The 19283-nt window shown below is 44.9% G+C and overlaps 1 protein-coding gene across 1 annotated transcript in view; it reads right to left on the reverse strand.

The window, feature by feature from the left end:
* Nucleotides 1–15889: 15889 nt before the first annotated feature.
* The window catches only part of LOC143960222 (potassium voltage-gated channel subfamily A member 1-like), a 211935-nt gene continuing 208541 nt past the window's right edge, over nt 15890–19283 (reverse strand). The window contains exon 3 of the mRNA XM_077468568.1: nt 15890–16221. The gene's annotated coding sequence lies outside the window, so the exon portion shown is untranslated. The remainder of the gene's footprint in view (nt 16222–19283) is intronic.

Here is a 19283-nt window from a genome sequence, read left to right on the forward strand (position 1 = left end):
GCAGTCTGGTCATCTCCTGTAGTATGTCGCAGTCACAGTCTGGTCATCTCCTGTACTATGTCGCATTCGCAGTCTGGTCATCTATTGTAGTCGCATTCGCAGTCTGATCATCTCCTGTAGTCGCATTCGCAGTCTGATCATCTCCTGTAGTCGCATTCGCAGTCTGGTCATCTCCTGTAGTCGCATTCGCAGTCTGGTCATCTCCTGTAGTCGCATTCGCACTCTGGTCATCTCCTGTAGTCGCATTCGCAGTCTGATCATCTCCTGTAGTCGCATTCGCGGTCTGGTCATCTCCTGTAGTCTCATTCCCGGTCTGGTCATCTCCTGTACTATGTCGCATTCGCAGTCTGGTCATCTCCTGTAGTCGCATTCGCGGTCTGGTCATCTCCTGTAGTCGCATTCGCAGTCTGGTCATCTCCTGTAGTCGCATTCCCACTCTGGTCATCTCCTGTAGTCACATTCGCAGTCTGATCATCTCCTGTAGTATGTCGCATTCACAGTCTGGTCATCTCCTGTACTATGTCGCATTCGCAGTCTGGTCATCTCCTGTAGTCGCATTCGCAGTCTGATCATCTCCTGTAGTCGCATTCGCGGTCTGGTCATCTCCTGTAGTCTCATTCCCGGTCTGGTCATCTCCTGTACTATGTCGCATTCGCAGTCTGGTCATCTCCTGTAGTCACATTCGCAGTCTGGTCATCTCCTGTACTATGTCGCATTCGCAGTCTGGTCATCTTCTGTAGTCGCATTCGCAGTCTGGTCATCTCCTGTAGTCACATTCGCAGTCTGGTCATCTCTTGTAGCATGTCGCATTTGCAGTCACTGTATTTTATGTGAAATATATATATGCATATGAGCGTATCTTTTTTTTTTTTTTTTTTTTTGGTGGGGGAGTGGATCTTGGGTGGGAGTTCCCACACTTTTTTCCCCAGGACTTGACCCCTGGCGGTACTCATATGGACTGACAAGTACTCAGATGAACTGTGACAGGTACTTTGATGGGTGGTGACAGGTACTTTGATGGGTGGTCCTCTTTATTGGGGGGGGGGGGCAATCAGTGTGATTAGTGTACAATGTAAGTGGTAACAAGATGTTACTGCAATCTCCTTCTCACACATGATCAGTGTGTGAGGAGGAGAACCTGGTAATATCTTGTTACCACGGTTTGACATTTAGTGATCGGCTGTGAAAGGACCACAGTCGATGACGTGGTAAACAGCCGCCGACCAATGGCTGTTTACCAGCTTCGGTTCCTGGGAACATGCCGCCACCGACAAGCATGCGCCGTGCAAAGTGGGCGGTACCACCTGTGATCAGCCGTGACTTCATCACGGCCAATCACGTGGTAAACAGCCATGCCCAATGGTGGCAAGTGGTGTCTCCATGACACGCCGCCACTGAAGATACAGGGATGCGAGCACACGATTGCACGCATTCCCTGTTTAAATGGACGAATGTCATATGATGCCTGCCCAGAATGAGAGCCACGCCGCCTGGCCATCATATGACGGCTGGCGGATGGCAAGCAGTTAAAGGGGCATTAAATACCAGGAGTGCATAGTACAATACACAGTCAGTATAGAGTGCAGAGTTCAGGGCGGTTACACATAAAGTGCAGAATTCAGAGTTGCGCTACATGCAGAGTTTGGGGGCGCTCTACATACACAGTGCAGTGTTCAAGGGTGCACTGCATACAGAGTGCAGGATTCATCCTTCTTCCACAGCTGCTTACCTCTGCATCCTCCATCCATATCTCACTTTCACCCCTCCACCTCTCTCACTTGCAGGTAGATCATTCAGTGGGGGTGTTGGCATCTGCACTGCACCCTGGGAACCTGCATCTCCCTTGTCCTCAGCCTGCACTCAGGAGAGGGGCTCAGGAGATCATATCTGTGGGAGCCATTGGGAGACAAGCTGTCACTTGCAAACACAGAAGCCAGACTCCTCTGATTACAAGTGATATGGTGAGCGGGAAGCGGAGGGCCAGAGTTCCAGCTGAAAAAAAGCACTGCTGATTACTCAAATTCCATGGAAGATGAGACTTGTAGTTCTTTCATCCACATTTGACAGCTGCTGTGGGGTAGAAGAACCCCCGTACGCTAGAGAGTGACTAGGTGTCCCGGGAGCAGCACACCAAGGAGCTCATTAACCACTTGCTTACTGGGCACTTAAACCCCCCTCAGTCCCAGACCAATTTTCAGCTTTCAGCGCTGATGCACTTTGAGTGACAATTGCGCGGTCATACAACACTGTACCCAAATGAAATTTTTATCATTTTTTTCCCACAAATAGAGCTTTCTTTTGGTGGTATTTAGTTACAGCTCGGAGTTTTATTTTTTGCTAAACAAACAAAAAAAGATGCAAAAAAAAAAAAATCATGTTTTAATAGTTTGTTATAAAATTTTGCAAACGGGTCATTTTTCTCCTTCATTGAAGTGCGCTGATTAGGCGGCACTGATAGGCTGCATTGGTGGGCACTGATGGGCTGCATTGGTGGGCACTGATGGGCTGCATTGGTGGGCACTGATAGGCTGCACTGGTGGGCACTGATAGGCATAGTTAAGGCGGCACTAATAGGCACAGATAAGGCGGCACCGATGGGCACAGATAAGGCGGCACTGATGGGCAAAGATGGGCACAGATAAGATGGCACGGATGGGTGGCACGGATAAGTGGCACGGATGGGCACTGATAGGTACCACAGATAGATGGGACTGATGGGCACTGATAGGTGGCACTGATAGGTGGCTCTGATAGGTGGCACTGCTGGGCACTGATGGGCGGCACTGCTGGGCACTGATGGGCGGCACTGCTGGGCACTGATGGGCGGCACTGGGGTGCAGCACCTGAGGCAGATTTTGGGTGGCACTGTGGGTGGCACTGCTGGGTGGCACTGTGGGTGGCACTGTGGGCACTGCTGGGTGGCACTGTGGGCACTGCTGGGTGGCACTGTGGGCACTATGGGCACTGCTGGGTGGCACTGACAGGGGGGCACTTACTTTATTTCAGGATGGCACTGCGGGTGGCAGGTGGGCACTGGCAGGGGGCAGGTGTCCTTTTAAATTGCTGGCCGTGTTCGGGACTGATGTCCCGAACACGGCCGCCGGCGATCGGCTTTTTTTTTTTCTCCTCGCGCTGTCAGCGCGAGGAGGAATACTAGCCGATTACCGGCTCCGTTTTATCACATGATCAGCTGTAATTGGCTGACAGCTGATCACGTGATAAGGGGTCGGGATCGACCCCTTACACGGATCGGTGATCAGGCGAGTCTCACGGACTCGCCGATCACAGAGCGCGCCGCGCGCGCCCCTCAGGGGGCGCGCAGGCCGCTCGTAACCGGGACTACGTCAATAGACGTAGTCCCGAAAATGTGGGTCCGCGCTATTGCCGTCATTTTGCAATAGCGCGGATCCCAAGTGGTTAAACAACAAAGAGGGTGCAAAGCTTTGATGATTGCCTTAAAAAAGTTTATTAAAGCTGTATTAAACCTAAAACCAAAAATGTAATATATTGCAGCTTTCCAATCATTAGATGTGCTGGTTGCATTCATTTTTTTTAATAGTTTTTTTTCACATGGTGATCTGGCCAGTAACACACCTCCTATATTAGAGTGTATTCATTTTGTATGAAGGAGCACAGGGGTCACTTTTGGATAGCAGCATTGCCAGTCTGGGGGGTGGGGCGTGTCAGATATACTAGCATATTTAGACACACTAATGTCGTGTACACGCAATCGGACTATCGATTGTCTGCCGGACTTTGCAGCTGAGGTCCGCCGCACTTTCAAGTGAACGGACTTGACCACATTCGATCACTCTAGCTGCCCTAGCGTCGGTTTTAGCCCGCCTGGCTAGCACACCGACGAATGGATTGTCCTCTAAAAGCCGAGTCCGGCGGACAATTTTGAAGCAAGTCTTCTTTCTAAGTCTGCCAGACTTTTGGGAAGAAAAAGTCAGCTGAAGCCCACACACGATCGAATTGTCCAGCGGACTCTGGTCCGCTGGACTAAGTCCGCCGGATAGTCAGATCGTGTGTATGCAGCATAACTGAAACCAAACTCCAGCTCACAATGCAGGTACACAAGCAGTTACAACAACATTTTTCTTTTTTTGATAAAGATTTTACATGAATAAATAAAAGCTGATCATTGAAAGCACCCATGTCAAAGGTAAAATGGTATGTCTCAACCCTCTAACTGCTACATTTTAAGAACAGCTTGTTCTGTTGAAAAACAATAAACTTGTTGGCTGGATCACCAGGTGAAAATAAAGGAAAGAAAGTCTAAAAAAAGAAAATGAATGCAGCAATCACATGTAAGAATTGGTAAGCTGCAAAATAATAAATGTTTGCTTTTGGGTTTAATACCCCTTTAAAAAGTATAAATGCCAAAAACATACAAAGGCCAGATATTAGTGTATCATTGCCACTCACTGACTGTGAGCGGTCAAATTATGGCTCACTGATTATTTGCTAGAGATTACTGTACATCACAACTGCTCACTGATTGGTTGCCAGAGGTTACTGGACATCCTTACCACTCACTAATTTTTTGCTAGAGCTTACTGCACATTAATACTGCTCATTGATTGGTTGCTAGAAGTTACTGCATATCCTTGCCATTTAATTGGTTGCAAGACGTTAGTGCACATCATTACTGCTCACTGATTGGTTGCTAAAGGTTAAAGCACCTCATCTTCTCACTGCCTGCACACCATGGACTGTGAAGGTGAGGGTCCCATAAAATGACACCACAGAAACGTGCTGCCCTTTAGCAGATACACAGCAGCACCATTAATTGTTGATGATACCCTCATGCATCTGCAGAGATGTGTGTATTCACATGCACCAAAATTCATGGTGCTGTGGCACCATGTTATTTCGAAAAAGGGTTCCACCTCCAATTTCTTTACCTTTACAGAACAGGTTGATGTTGGGCTTAATGAGCACAGTTGTAGGCAGGTCTTTCAAGCATGTCCCTTTACCTCTACAGTGGGCAGCATTCAGCAGAAGTGATGGTGGTTATGACTTCAGGCGGGCATGATATACATATGAATGCCACCTCTATTTACATATCAATGTGCCGATCCACGACTATTTACATATTAATACATCCACTATTTACATATCAATGCTGGTTATTTATGTGGAAACACAGGGTCTGCAGGTGAGTCATTTGTAAACTGCAGTAGGGCAGAGCTGGACAGCATTAGTAACAGGACTTCACATTGAGATTTTGGGACATAACACGGGACTAAAACTTCAAGGGACAAGGGAATTTAAACTTGGATAGTTGGCAAGTATGAGGCAGCTGCTTTGGGCCCCACAACAATGATGGGGCCCAGGGCAACTTTACCTTTTGCCCTGCCTTAAAGATGGCCCTGGGTACACAGACAGCAATGCTAGAAATGGACACAAGGTGTGAGTGCTCTGTGATGACCTGGACCTTACTCGGCAAGTTCTGCAATCTCTTAGTCAAGCTCAAAATCAGACAGGAGCACTGATGTAAATTAAAAAAATGTGTGTTCCTCTGTGTAGCGCCCTGGGGTTTAGTTAGGGAGCTCCTCACCAAATTCCTTGTCAGGGGTAGCTACCATAGTTAATTTGTTAGAGATCCATTGATTTCTCCCTAAGTTTGGCCTTTTGTACTTTTCTCTTCTACCACTAGGTGGCCAGGCACATGGTTGTACTAGATATGAGAAGGACAACTCATGGTCAGGTTATGGGTATGTGGCGTATCTCAGCCAATGGGCAAGGGTTTTCTTGAATACCTTGGCTTGCTGGGAAAGCCTATATATTCGGGTGGAGTCAGGTGATCTGTGTTCTGTGCCACCCAGACTGCCATCTGGGTGAACGTGTGGTGTCTGCCCTGGGCTGCTAGGCCGGAGATTGGGCCTATGCCAGGAGGCATCTGGCTGCCAGGCTATGTGAGAACCTATCCAGAAGTAAGAGGGCAGTGCAGGGTTGGCACTGCGGCTTGCAGTCCAACCAGAAGTGACGAACCTGTTGTGGTCGGAGGTAGAAGGGAAGCTGTCACCACTAAGGGACCAACCACCTTTACTAGGGACCACAGTGAGTAACTGAAGCAAGTACCTCCTTCAAGCGTGGGTGACGCTTGAGGGAGATAATACAGCAAAAGCCTTGATGAGCTCACAGGATTCAGAGTTAGTGGATCAGAGGGTCCAGCGAGAGACCAGGAGCTCAAGGACTCAAGAAGAACTACAAGTAGAAGTTGTAGTAAAGCTGAGAGAACTGTTACGTTTGAATTAGGAACTATTAAGTACTGTACCCATAGGGGACAGCAAACCTGCACATGCAGAAGTCGCACCTTGCTGGGGCCTTTCCCTGTACGGCTGGTCTGAAAAAAGAAACTATGACAGTTTTTGACAAGTTCTTTATATTAAAAAAACGTAAATTCAGCGCCAATCACAATAAAAGCTGCCACTGCTGCCCGTGAAAAAGTCTTCACCCAACGCTAGCTCCTGCCACCTGACAGCAACGTTGCCTCCTGCCACTAAACTAAGGGGCGGGGCCACCTTTTTTTTATTTTGGGGTTGTGGCGGCATTCATTGTGATTGACGCTGGATTTACTTTAGTTTTTTTTTTTTTATAAAATAAAAGAAATTTGTAGCTATACAGCCAAGCTCATGTAAATGATGATGGCTTCTGCATTGTTACTAGGTCAGTGATGTCACAGTACCAAGACCCCCCCCCCCCCCATACCTCATAATATCATGCATTGACTGTACTGTTCACGTTTCTCTTGCTGGAGGCTCTGACATAAAGAAGTAAAACCCTGCCTCTACCAAGATGGTCACCTTCCACAGACAGGCACAGTGTAGAACAAGGTGGGGTAAGTCAGTAATGGGAAAACTTTGGCTACAGGGAGACAAAAGACAATGTAGGAAAAATGATCCACACTCTGGTTGTTGCTCTTTAAAAAAGCAACAGTGAACAACTGCAGATGAAGACAGTTTATGCGTTTCAGCGTTTAAGGCCTTAGTAATAATGACTAAGGCCTTATAGGTTGAAATGTGTCAACTCTCTTCATCTGCGGTTATTCCCTGTGGCTTGTCAATAAAAATTGAGATTTTTTAAAGAGCAACAACCGGAGTGCGGATCATTTTTCCTACATTACTTTACTCAGCCAGGGACTGTGGATCAAGCGCACGGGAGCTCTGCTATCTATATGTTGTATGGGTAGTAGCACTGACTTTTTTGTTTATACTTTAGACCACAGATAATACCGGTGACTAGTTCCTTTCTCAGATCTTTTTTAATTCTTCCCCATTTTGTCCAAAAAAATAATCAATGGTTGGTTACAGCTTTAAATTACTGTTACATATTACATGCAATATAGTTTTTTTAAATAACTACTATACTACATATACAGTGGGTATAGAAAAGAATCACTCTCCTTTTAAAATAATAGAATTGTGTTGCTTTGCAGCCTGAAATGAAGACAGACACTGTTCTTGTTTTATCCAGCTGTATTTACCTATAACATTCAAGTTAAAGATATAACACCTCCAACAGAGTAGCCTCTCTGGCCAGTTTACTCCTGGCTCTTTCATCCAGTTTGGAGCGACTTCCTGATTCAGAGAGGGTCTGTGTTTTACCAAATACCTTCCACTTCATAATAATAGACTTCACTGTGGTTCTGGGCATTGAGAAAGCCTTTGACATCTTTTTGTATCCATCTCTAATGAGCAGGGCCCTTTGATTCCTCCTGTATTAAATTGTATTATAACTGTACTGTTGGCGCAATATAAATCCTGTATAATAATAATAATAATATCCTTACTTGTGCCTGTCCACAACTTCATCAACTTCAGCCGATCACAGTCGGAAGTCAAATGGCTTTGTGTGCCATTGAGAAGGTGATTAGCTACACCAGAATGAGTTTACACGTCATTTTAGGAGAGGGGGTGATCCTTTTTCCAACTCAGTGATTCTGTTTGTTTTTTTTCTGACATGTTGTGTTATATCTTTTACTTGGATGTTATAAGTTACACTGAGTAAATACAGCCGGATAAAACAAAAACTGTCTTCATTTTAGACTGCAAAGAAACACAATGTGATTGTTTTTAAAGGGGGTGATTCTTTTCTATACCCGATGTATATGTACAGTTTGTTTGAACACCTTGACTGCAATTAATGTTTTTCCTATTTTCTGTAAAACTGATGTGAATTCAAAGGGAAAAAAAAGTTCTGAAGCCAATTCTTTGCTATTGTAATGTGTACACTGCACCACTAGATGGAACCATTATCCTACACATTCATTCTAGAGAAATACAAAGAAGCTGGAGAAAATGCTATTTTTCTAGTTGCTATGCTGACCTTTCTGCTTCAATACTTTTGAACCGGGGATCCGCAACAAGTATGCAAGTCAGAGTTACTGATTCAGAAAGTACCAAGTCCAAAAGGTCGTTTAAACAGTCAAGCAGCTAGCATTTTCTCATACCTCCCAACATTTTAAGATGGGAATGAGGGACACCTACTACCAAAGGTATGTAGGCTTAGGACATGCCCCCTGCCACATCTCCGTAAAGGAGAAATAACCCCAAAAAAAGTTTAATTAAATACACATTGTTTTTTTTTTTAACAGTACTATTCTTTTATATTGGCTTTTAAAATGTATAAATGCAGCAATTTAGAATTTGGATGGAAGGTTTAGCACTGGAAAACACTTTTTGAAAGATAAAACGTGCATTTTATATACAATAATATAGATCAAATAAGAAGGAAAGAGGGACAGAGGGACATTGCTCCAAATCAGGGACAGTCCCTCAAAATCAGGGACAGTTGGGAGCTATGTTTTCTGAAGGTGTGTAATGTCTATATATATCTTTAACTTAGAAACCTTTTCCCTGATTCCTCTAGATTTACATGATCTGCAGAAAATCATACCATTTAGGAATCCATTTACCCATGAATTATACAATTCTTTGCAGACTGGGTAAATCTTCATACATTTATTCAGTAGAATAAAACATGAGCAATTCGCCTGGTTTTCGAATCAATCCACTCATCACTAATTCATTAAATCTTTTTCAAAAGTAATTCGATTGTCTTCAAATTGTACTAACCTATAGCAACCAATCAGCAATTAGTAATAACTGTCCTGACCTTTGCTGACATTTGAAAGTGGAACTGCGAGGCTGTCATCTGTGCTTCACTATTGGTGAGTCACAAACTTGGATGACGAGTAATGAAGCACTTTTAGAGAAAGGTAGCCAGCTTTTGAGCTTAATCAACTCCATCTTTACCTTGCTGGTCCATAACTTTTTCGCAACCGTCATTTGAAGCCCTGATGAAGGGGAAAAGTTGTAGCCCCCAAAAAGCATTGACTTACTACGTTTGATCTTTGATGATGAAATATATACTTTAGGACTCCAGAACCTGTGGTGTATACATACCTGAAGGAAGCACAAGTAAATTGTGTCAGAACACACAGGAGTGTATTTATTAAAACAAAACAAAAAATTGTAGTTCTATTTGTCCTGTGAGTCTGCATATACATACATACATTCTGTGTGAATTCTGGCAATATTGGGTGATCCTAAGCTTTTTTTTTTCTCCACGTCAGATATTTTTTCATTCTCAAGAATAGCATGAATAAGGAAAATACCCCATTATGGCCACAAGATAAAGGTAACAATCATAGTAAATATTACTTTCCTATGATCATCAGCTCCATCTTGTGGCCGCCATGTGGTATTTTCCTGCATGAAGAACGTCCTGCCTGGAGAAAAAATAACCTTGTAACATTAAATTTTGTCAGCAGTCAGAACAATTGTATGAGCAGTTTCACAGGAAAAGTGGCTCAGCAATTGTTCTATAAATACACTTCTTAAAGTATATGTGAAGTATAGTCAGCAAAAGCTAGCTATCACATAATTTCAATAACAACTCTAAAACGCCACATTAACAAAAAAGTTATAGTCCAGCAGTCACATAAGCACAATTTCAATTTCAACCTTGGATGTCTGTGAAGGTTCCCATTTATATGGATCATGGTTTAGCACAGGGGTTGACAAATTTGCTTTGAAATTAGGAGCCAGTTAAAAAAGTTAGGAGCCAGTTTTTTTTTCAGCTCCCGGGGTAAGGCCACTCATTTTCACCCCCTATCCCTAACTCACAATGGAGCACCCAGTCAATAACTCCATTGAAACGCTGTTACATCAGGGGTATGGGCTGACCAGAAAGAGTAAGGCTGGCAACAGATGGAACTGGCTGGCACTGGCAGGTGGCACTGGTGGCCACTGGAAGGCACGTGGAACTGCCAGATGGCATTGGCAGGTGACACTTGTTGGCATTGGCAGGTGATACTAGTTGGCATTGGCAGGTGACACTAGTTGGCATTGGCAGGTGACACTAGTTGGAACTGGCAGGTGACACTAGTTGGAACTGGCAGGTGACACTGGATTGAAACTGGCAGGTGGCACTATTGGCACTGGCAGGTGGCCCTGGTTGGTGATGGCAGGTGGCCCTGGTTGGCGATGGCACTAGTTGTCACTGGCAGAGGGCACTGATTGGCGGTGGCACTGGTTGGTGTTGGCAGGTGGCATTCGTTGGCGGTGGCACTGATTGGCGGTGGCACTGGCAGGTGGCACTGATTGGTAGTGGCAGGTGGCACTGATTGGCAGTGGCACTGGTTGGCATTGGCAGGTAGCACTGGTTGGTGGTGGCATTGGTAGGTGGTGGCAGGTGGCACTGGTTGGCGGTGGCAGGTGGCACTAATTGGCGGTGGCAGGTGGCACTGGCAGGTGGCACTGATTGGCGGTGGCACTCGGCACTGGCAGGTGGCACTGACTGATGGTGGCACTGGCAGGTGGCACTGATTGGCACTGGCACTGGGTGGTGGCAGGTGGCACTGGGTGGTGGTTGCAGGTGGTATTGATTGGCGGTGGCACTGGTTGGCACTAGCAGGTGGCACTAATTTGTGGTGGCAGGTGGCACTGATTGGCGGTGGCACTGATTGGCGGTGGCAGATGGCACTGGTTGCCACTGGCAGGTGGCACTGATTGGTGGTGGCACTGGCAGGTGCCACTGGTTGGCACTGGCTGGCGGTGGCAGGTGGCACTGATTGGCGGTGGCAGGTGGCACTGATTGGCGGTGGCAGGTGGCACTGATTGGCGGTGGCACTGGTTGGCGGCAGGTGGCACTGGTTGGTGGTGGCAGGTGGTATTGATTAGCGGTGGCACTGGTTGGCACTAGCAGGTGGCACTGATTGGCGGTGGCACTGGCGCTGGCAGGCGGCACTGGTTGGCGCTGGCAGGTGGCACTGGTTGGCGCTGGCAGGTGGCACTGGTTGGCGCTGGCACTGATTGGCGGTGGCAGATGGCACTGGTTTGTTGCAGGTGGTATTGATTGGAGGTGGCACTGGTTGGCACTAGCAGGTGGCACTGATTGGTGGCAGGTGGCACTGATTGGCGGTGGCACTGATTGGCACTAGCAGGTTTCGCACGGAGCACTCTGTTACTGAAATGTAACAGAGGAGCTGGCGGGACCCTGCCGGGTGTGAAACTGACAAGTAACAGAGAGGTGGATATGTCAGATTTCAGCCTGATGTCGGGGTGGGCGGGACCCGGCCGGGGTGGGCGGGACTCAGCAGCTATCAAACACCAGCCAACGATTGGGCTGCTTAACCACTACAATACAGGGCACTATCACCCCCTTCCTTCCCAGCCCAATTTTCAGCTTTCAGCGCTCTAGCGCTTTCAGTGACAATTGCGCGGTCATGCTACACTGTACCCAAATTAAATTGTTATCATTTTGTTCGCACAAATAGAGCTTTATTTTGGTGTTATTTATTCACGACTCCGTTTTTTTTTTTTGCGATATAAGCGCAAAAAAAGTGGAAATTTGGAAAAAAAACAATATTTTCTTTTTTCTATTTGAAAAGAAATCCAATAAAATCAAATTTTGTCATAAATTTAAGCCAAAATGTATTCTGCTACATGTTTTTGGTAAAAAAAATTCCGTTAAGTGTATAATAATTGGTTTGTGTGATCACGGACATATGTACGCAAATGATCATGTACATATGTGTGCAGGTGATCACGTACATATGTGTGCAGATAATCATTGGGACATGTGATTTTAGTGGGACATATGTGGGGGACATGTTTTTATTATTAGGGACATGTGTTTTTATTATTTGGGGACATGTATGTTTTGGGGACATGTGTGTTTTGGGGACATATGTGGGGACTGTGTTTGTACTGTGTGGTGTGTTGTGTGTTTACACTACACTGATGATCAGTGAGTAAAAAGCAGCCCATACTCACTGATCATCAGCCGGCTGCAGCGTTCTGCTCTCCTCTCCTCAGTGGTGACTTCCGTGTGAGGAGAGGAGAGCCGATTGCCTAGCAACCGGCTGTTTGTTTACATCACATGACGGCCGTGATTGGACACGGCCGTCATGTGATCAGGAGGGCCAATCACAGAGCCCTCCTGCCGATCTGAGATGTGCCGTGTCCGGGTGACACAAACACATCGGGATCGCGCCGCTGCGCAGGCACGCACGCGCGCGATCCCGCTACTCCTGAAGGACGTTCCTGAACGTCCTATCAGGAGTAGACGGCTCCCACCCGGCCGTATATATGCATTGGCCGGGTGGGAAGTGGTTAAGAAAAGGAGCGGGCCACATACACGTAGCGGCCCACCCAGATCCCATTGGCTGCTGTTTGATAGCTTGCTGGGTCCCGCCCCCACCCCGCCCGGGTCCCGCCCACCCCGGCCGGGTCCCGTCTACCCCGACATCAGGCTGACAGATCCTCCTCTCTCCATTGCGTGTCAGTTTCACACACAGCGCGGTGCTGCAGAGTGTGAAGGAGGGAGGAGGACGGCAGTCAGTGTTAATGCTGCTGCATGTCTGGGGCATCGATAGTGAGTGGGCTGGTGGCAGCTTAGGCGCCAGGTCGCGATTTCTGGTCGCATTGGCGACCTGGCGCCTGGGGTTTGTCGAGCCCTGGTTTAGCAGTAGTAATTTGTGGTTGGGGCTATTTAAAGGGTATGGGTTAATGTGACTGGTCCTCCGCACATTTATGTTGTTTTTTTAAATATAATGCTCTGTGGGTGTTTTTTTTTGTTTTTTTTTGTGTTCCCCCTTTTCCCCTGTCGTTCTTCCTTTTTCTCTTATGAGGACAGCTTCTCTGAGGAAGAAAACATTTTTTGTATGTGTATTGTATATGTATACCCATGCATCCATATTTATTGTATACACTTTTTTGTTTCTAATTATAGACATAGAATGTTTTACAGTGGATAGCTGATTCATACATGCAAATGTTCTGAAGAAGCTGCAAGAACCACAAAACACATCAAATTACTTGATACATATGACAGCAGACCTATTTTGTGTGTAAAATAAGTGATTTTCATATTTCTATTTTTTTAATATTTATAATAAAATTCTGTATATTGATGGGTTTTACTTATTCAATTGTCTTTGATGTATTAATAATATACCGGTGGGTCACCCTAGAACACCCACTCCTCTTCCTTCTTTTTTATTGCTGCAATTTTTGAGTTGTGCCCTTTTGGTATAAGGCTGAGTTTGAGCGATTGTCTCTGAGCTGAAACCTCAGCCCCACATTATCTATAATTGTTAATGTGTTTTGCTACTTACCCAAGTAACTTCTTTAGCTAAAGCAGCTACTTGGTGAGGAGTAGGGATGAGCTCTGTGTTCGACTCAAACGCCCCACACTATATAAGGCCGCCGGCACGGCAGCCTTGTGTAGTGTGTTTTCCGGTGTGCAGGGAAAGGGCAAGATAGGCAGGGACAGCGTGTTCTTTTCTCAGGAATCTGCAGGAGTTAAAGTGGGTGTTGTGTGCCTCCAGTACAGTATACACCTGTATCTACCCTTTTTTGCTGGTGTTCTCTAATACAGGCATCTGCGGGAGTTAGTGGGTGTTGTGTGCCTCCAGCACAGTATACACCTGTATCTACCCGTTTTTGCTGGTGTTCTCTAATACAGGCATCTGCGGGAGTTAGTGGGTGTTGTGTGCCTCCAGCACAGTATACACCTGTATCTACCCTTTATTGCTGGTGTTCTCTAATACAGGCATCTGCAGGAGTTAAAGTGGGCGTTGTGTGCCTCCAGCACAGTATACACCTGAAGATACCCCTTATTGCTGGTGTTGTGTGTTGCATATCAGCCTTTAGCACTTTTGATTTCGAACGTTCGAGTCCCATAGACTTTAACAGGGTTCTAAAGTTCGTACGAATTTTCGGTCCGTTCAAAGGTTCTGGTGAGAACCAAACTGGGGGGTGTTCGGCTCATCCCTAGTGAGGAGCTAAGATCCTTCCAATTACAAAACAGGTCCCGTTGAATGTGACTAACTACAGCCCTGGAAGCTGTGTTAGGACGGTTAAGCCAGGGGCCAGGTTGTTAATTCACATGTGTCTTCAAAACTAGTACAGATGGTAGATCATTAATCACTTATTGCCATCACCCTGGTCTGATGCACCAAATTAACCTCTCACTTTGGCCAGGAGACACTATGGTCCAATGCACCAAACTGACCCCTCACTTTAACCAGAAGACACTCACTTTGACCAGAAGACTGATGACTCAAATTGACCTATCACTTTGACCAGAAACACTCAGACTGATGACTCAAATTGACCTCTCACTTTGACCAGAAGACACTCAGACTGATGACTTAAATTGACCTCTCACTTTGACCAGAAGACACTCAGACTGATGACTTAAATTGACCTCTCACTTTGACCAGAAGACACTCAGACTGATGACTCAAATTGACCTCTCACTTTGACCAGAAGACACTCAGACTGATGACTTAAATTGACCTCTCACTTTGACCAGAAGACACTCAGACTGATGACTAAATTGACCTCTCACTTTGATCAGAAGACACCCAGACTGATGACTAAATTGACCTCTCACTTTGATCAGAAGACACCCAGACTGATGACTCAAATTGACCTCTCACTTGGCTGGGAGACACTCTTCCTGCAAGGCCTTGCATATTTTGTGACTACAGACCAGTGTCCGGAGATCCCACAGTTCACCCAAGTAAAGATCTTAGACAAGCGGGGATAGAGGAGTGGGAGTGAGGACAATTGTGTTGTTTCCTGCTTTAAATTAATATTTGAGTGGCCCTTAAATTGATTCTATCACTATTTTTCAAGCATAAAAGTCTTGCTGCAAAGCAAGTAAATAATACTCCCCCGTCATGATTCCTGAACTCTGTTGGTTGAAGAGATAACCCTGCTCAAAGATATTCAGCATTCCACACTTTCAGGAGTATAAGATGCCAGTGTTTCCTGCTGCTAATCTTTCAGCAAGATTATTTGGGTGGCACAGTGGTGTAGTGGTTAGCACTCTCACCTAGCAGTAAAAAGGGTCGCTGGTTTGAATCCCAACCATGACACTACCTGCCTGGAGTTTGCAAGTACTCTCTGTGCCTGCGTGGGTTTACAGTTTCCTACCACACTGCAAAGACATGCAGGTAGGTTAATTGGTTTCTGTCCAAAATTGGCCCTAGTATATGAATGGGGACCTTGGATTGTGGGCTCTTTGAGGGTAGGGATCGATGCGAATCAGGATGGACTGGTGTCTTTATTCAACCTTACTAACCATATATTATTACTAATAATACCTTTTTTAGCATCAGAGGCAATTTAATAAACAGCACTTTTTTTTTTTAATTGGTTCCCTTTTTATAAATTTTATTTTATATGGTAAATATTTATAATGTTATTGAAATAATTATATGGTCCCATCTACCATCCGATGTGTCACATTATAACACAGCAGCCAGTTTTTATTATTGGTCTTTTTCATATCTTCCTACTTATCATAGTTTTCATATCTCAGCTTCTATGTTTGTACCTGAAATGATCACAAATTCAGCCAGAACTTGAGACTTTTTCTTTATTTCATTTCAAATGACTTGTGATAAAATTTGGAAAATATATGTGGAAAAAGGGATGGCACCTAAAAAAAAAATGTAATAAATATTTAAATAAATTAAATTGCAAGGTAGGGATGATATTTCAGCTTAAAAAAAAAAAAGTTCAGTTCAATATTCATGGTAAAAGTCATTGTCTCCAGTGGATTCGGCCAATACAATAAATATAAAACAAGTTGATGAAATGAAGCTGAGGACTAAATGAATCTTTTTGATGCAACTCTTTGTACCAATTGTCAGCTCTTTGATCAGACAACTCGGATTTCACTGATGAGCACTTCCTGAAAAAAGAAAAAACATGAAAAATGTTTTACAAATTGAAAATGTTAACAAACAAGTTGGAATGAACACATTACATTTAATTTAAAACCGTTTTAAAGAGACAGTAATAGACTGCATGTACAATTTTAAATTAAAATTTTGTTTTAAAGTCAATCAATAACTTTATTACCAGTGATGAAAATGGAGTATATAGGGGCCCTGACGGAAACAGAATTATTTTTATGAGTCTTTAAAAACAACAAGACCCCCACAGTCTGCTTATGTAGTTAAACTTATTAGTGCAGCTACATTTAGGGGACAAATGTATAAAGCAATGAATGTGACTTTCAACAAACATTCATTAATTGCAAATTAATCACTGCCATTTAAAATACACGCACCGGAAAGATTCACCTGCAGTGAATGTCAGATTACTTGCTTTATAAATACAATAAAACCTTGGTTTGAGAGCGTTTTGCAAGACAAGCAACATTTTTTAATAAATTATGACTTGATATACAAGCGATGTCTTGATATACAAGTAGTCATGTCACAACTGAGTGTAAAAGAGAAGAGAGTTGCCTCTAAGTGTAGCAATATGGCTACATTTAACCACTTGCTGACCGCCACACGCCGATGTACGTCCCTACTTTGGGGACGGATACCGTTATGGCAGCAGCTAGCTGCCATAACCCCCGGTATCCCCATGTTCGGCTGGCTACAAGAGAAGATCGCTTTTATCAGTGGTGAGAGAGGGGCCCCCTTCTCCCGCCGCGATCCGGTGCCCTCCGCTGCTTACCGGAGCCCCTGGCAGTGGCGATCTAGTCCTGTCACTTGCTGTGCATGGAGACGAGTCAGGGTAAGATGGCCCCCACCCGTCTCCATGACACTGCAGGGCAGAAGCGACGTGAAAACGTCACTTCCACCCATACGTCTTAAAGACATATTTTTTCAAATGTCAATTTTTTTTTTTATTGCATTTAAGTCCAAATAAGAGATCTGAGGACTTTTTGACCCCAGATCTCATATTTAAGAGGACCTGTCATGCTTTTCTATTACAAGGGATGTTTACATTCCTTGTATTAGGAATAAAAGTGACCCATTTATTTATTTATTTTTTAAAACAGTGTCAAAATAAATTAAGTAAAATAAATAAGAATTTTTTTTTTTTCAAAACGTCCCATCCCAATGAGCTTGAGCGCAGAAGTGAACGCATACGTGAGTAGCACCCTTATGTGCAATCGGCAATAATTCTAGCCCTAGACCTTCTCTGTAACTCAAAACATGCAACCTGTAGAATTTTTTAAGCATCGCCATTCCATGACCGGGCGCAATTTTGAAGCATAACATGTTGGGTTTTCAATTTACTTAGCGTAACATTATCTTTCACAATATAAAAAAAAATAGGCTAACTTTAATCTTGTATATTTTATTTATTTTATTGTTTTCCAAGAAAAGTGCACTTGTAAGACCGCTACGCAAATACGGTGTGAAAAAAAGTATTTCAATGACTGCCATTTATTTCTCTAGGGTGTTCCAAAAAAAACAATACATAATGTTTGGGGATTCTAAGTAATTTTCTAGCAAAAAATAACTGTTTTAAACATGTAAACACCAAAATCTCAAAACGAGGCTGGTCCTTAAGTGGTTAATGAAGGTACAATATTTAGCAACATATTGCTACACTTTTTATGGTTACAAACAAAAAAAAGGAACATTTAAAAAAAAAAAAAAATCATGTTTCATAGTTTGTTATAACATTTTGCAAACAGGTAATTTTTCTCCTTCATTGATATGCGCTGAGGCGGCACTGGTGGGCACAGATAGGCTACACTGGTAGGCACTGACAGGCTACGCTGATGAACACTTAAAGGCACAGATAAGGTGGCACTGATGGGGACAGATAAGGCGGCACTGATGGGGACAGATAGGGCGGCACTGATGGCCACTGATAAGATGGCATTGATGGGTGGCACTGAAGGGCACTGATAATTGTTACTGACAGGTACCACTGATAGATGGCACTGATGGACACTGATAGGTGGCACTGATAGGTGACACTGATGGGCACTGGTTGGTGAGACTGATGGGCAGCGCTGTTGATGAGGCACTGATTGGTGACAATGATAAGTGGCACTGGGGGCACTGATGGGTGGCACTGTGGGCAATGGTAGGCGGCACTGTTGTGCACTGCTAGGTGGCACAGGTGGGGACAGATGAGCTGGTGGCAACTCTCCTTGATTGGGACTGATGTCCCTCTGAGACCCACCGGTGATCGGCTTTTTTCACTGTCAGCACGAGGAGAAAAAATAGCTGATTACCGGCTCTGTTTACATCACATGATCAGCTGTCATTGGCTGACGGCTGATCATGTGGTAAGGTGTCAGGATCGACCCCTTACTCCAATCTGTGATCAGCCGAGTCTCATAGACTCACCGATCACATAGCACGCCACTTGGCTATGGGAGGACGTCTATTGATGTACTCACAGCAAAGTAGGTCCGCACTGTAGCCTTCTTTTTGCTGTAGCGCGGATATGAAGAAGTTAAAGCGGGATTCCACCCTAAAGTGGAACCTCCGCTGATCGGATCCCTCCCCCCTCCGGTGTCACAATTGACACCTTTGAGGGGGGAGAGGGGTGGAGATACCTGTCAAAGACAGGTATTTACACCCACTTCCGGGCATAGACTCCCGTGGGAGTCTACGCCATTTCCTGCCCTGCCGCGCTGTCTGCTGGGACACACACGGGTCCCAGTGACAGCGCAGAGATTTCCTATTGCGCGGCGCGACTCGCGCATGCGCAGTAGGGAACCGGGAAGTGAAGCCGATTCGCTTCACTTCCTGATTCCCTCACCTAGAATGGTGGCGGCAGCAGCCGAGAGCCGAGCGATCGATCGGCCTCGGCTGCTGGCATCGCTGGAACCCGGGACAGGTGAGTGTCCATTTATTAAAAGTCAGCAGCTGTAGTATTTATAGCTGCTGGCTTTTAATATTTTTTTTTTTTGGTGGAATCCCTCTTTAACACTGGCAGGGGTGTACAAAATGATCAGCATTTATTTATTTACAATATGTAAAACCTTCA

Source organism: Lithobates pipiens, unplaced genomic scaffold, assembly GCF_037356315.1.
Source record: "Lithobates pipiens isolate NorthernLeopardFrog02 unplaced genomic scaffold, aLitPip1_a1.2 Scaffold_8, whole genome shotgun sequence".
NCBI lineage: Eukaryota > Metazoa > Chordata > Amphibia > Anura > Ranidae > Lithobates > Lithobates pipiens.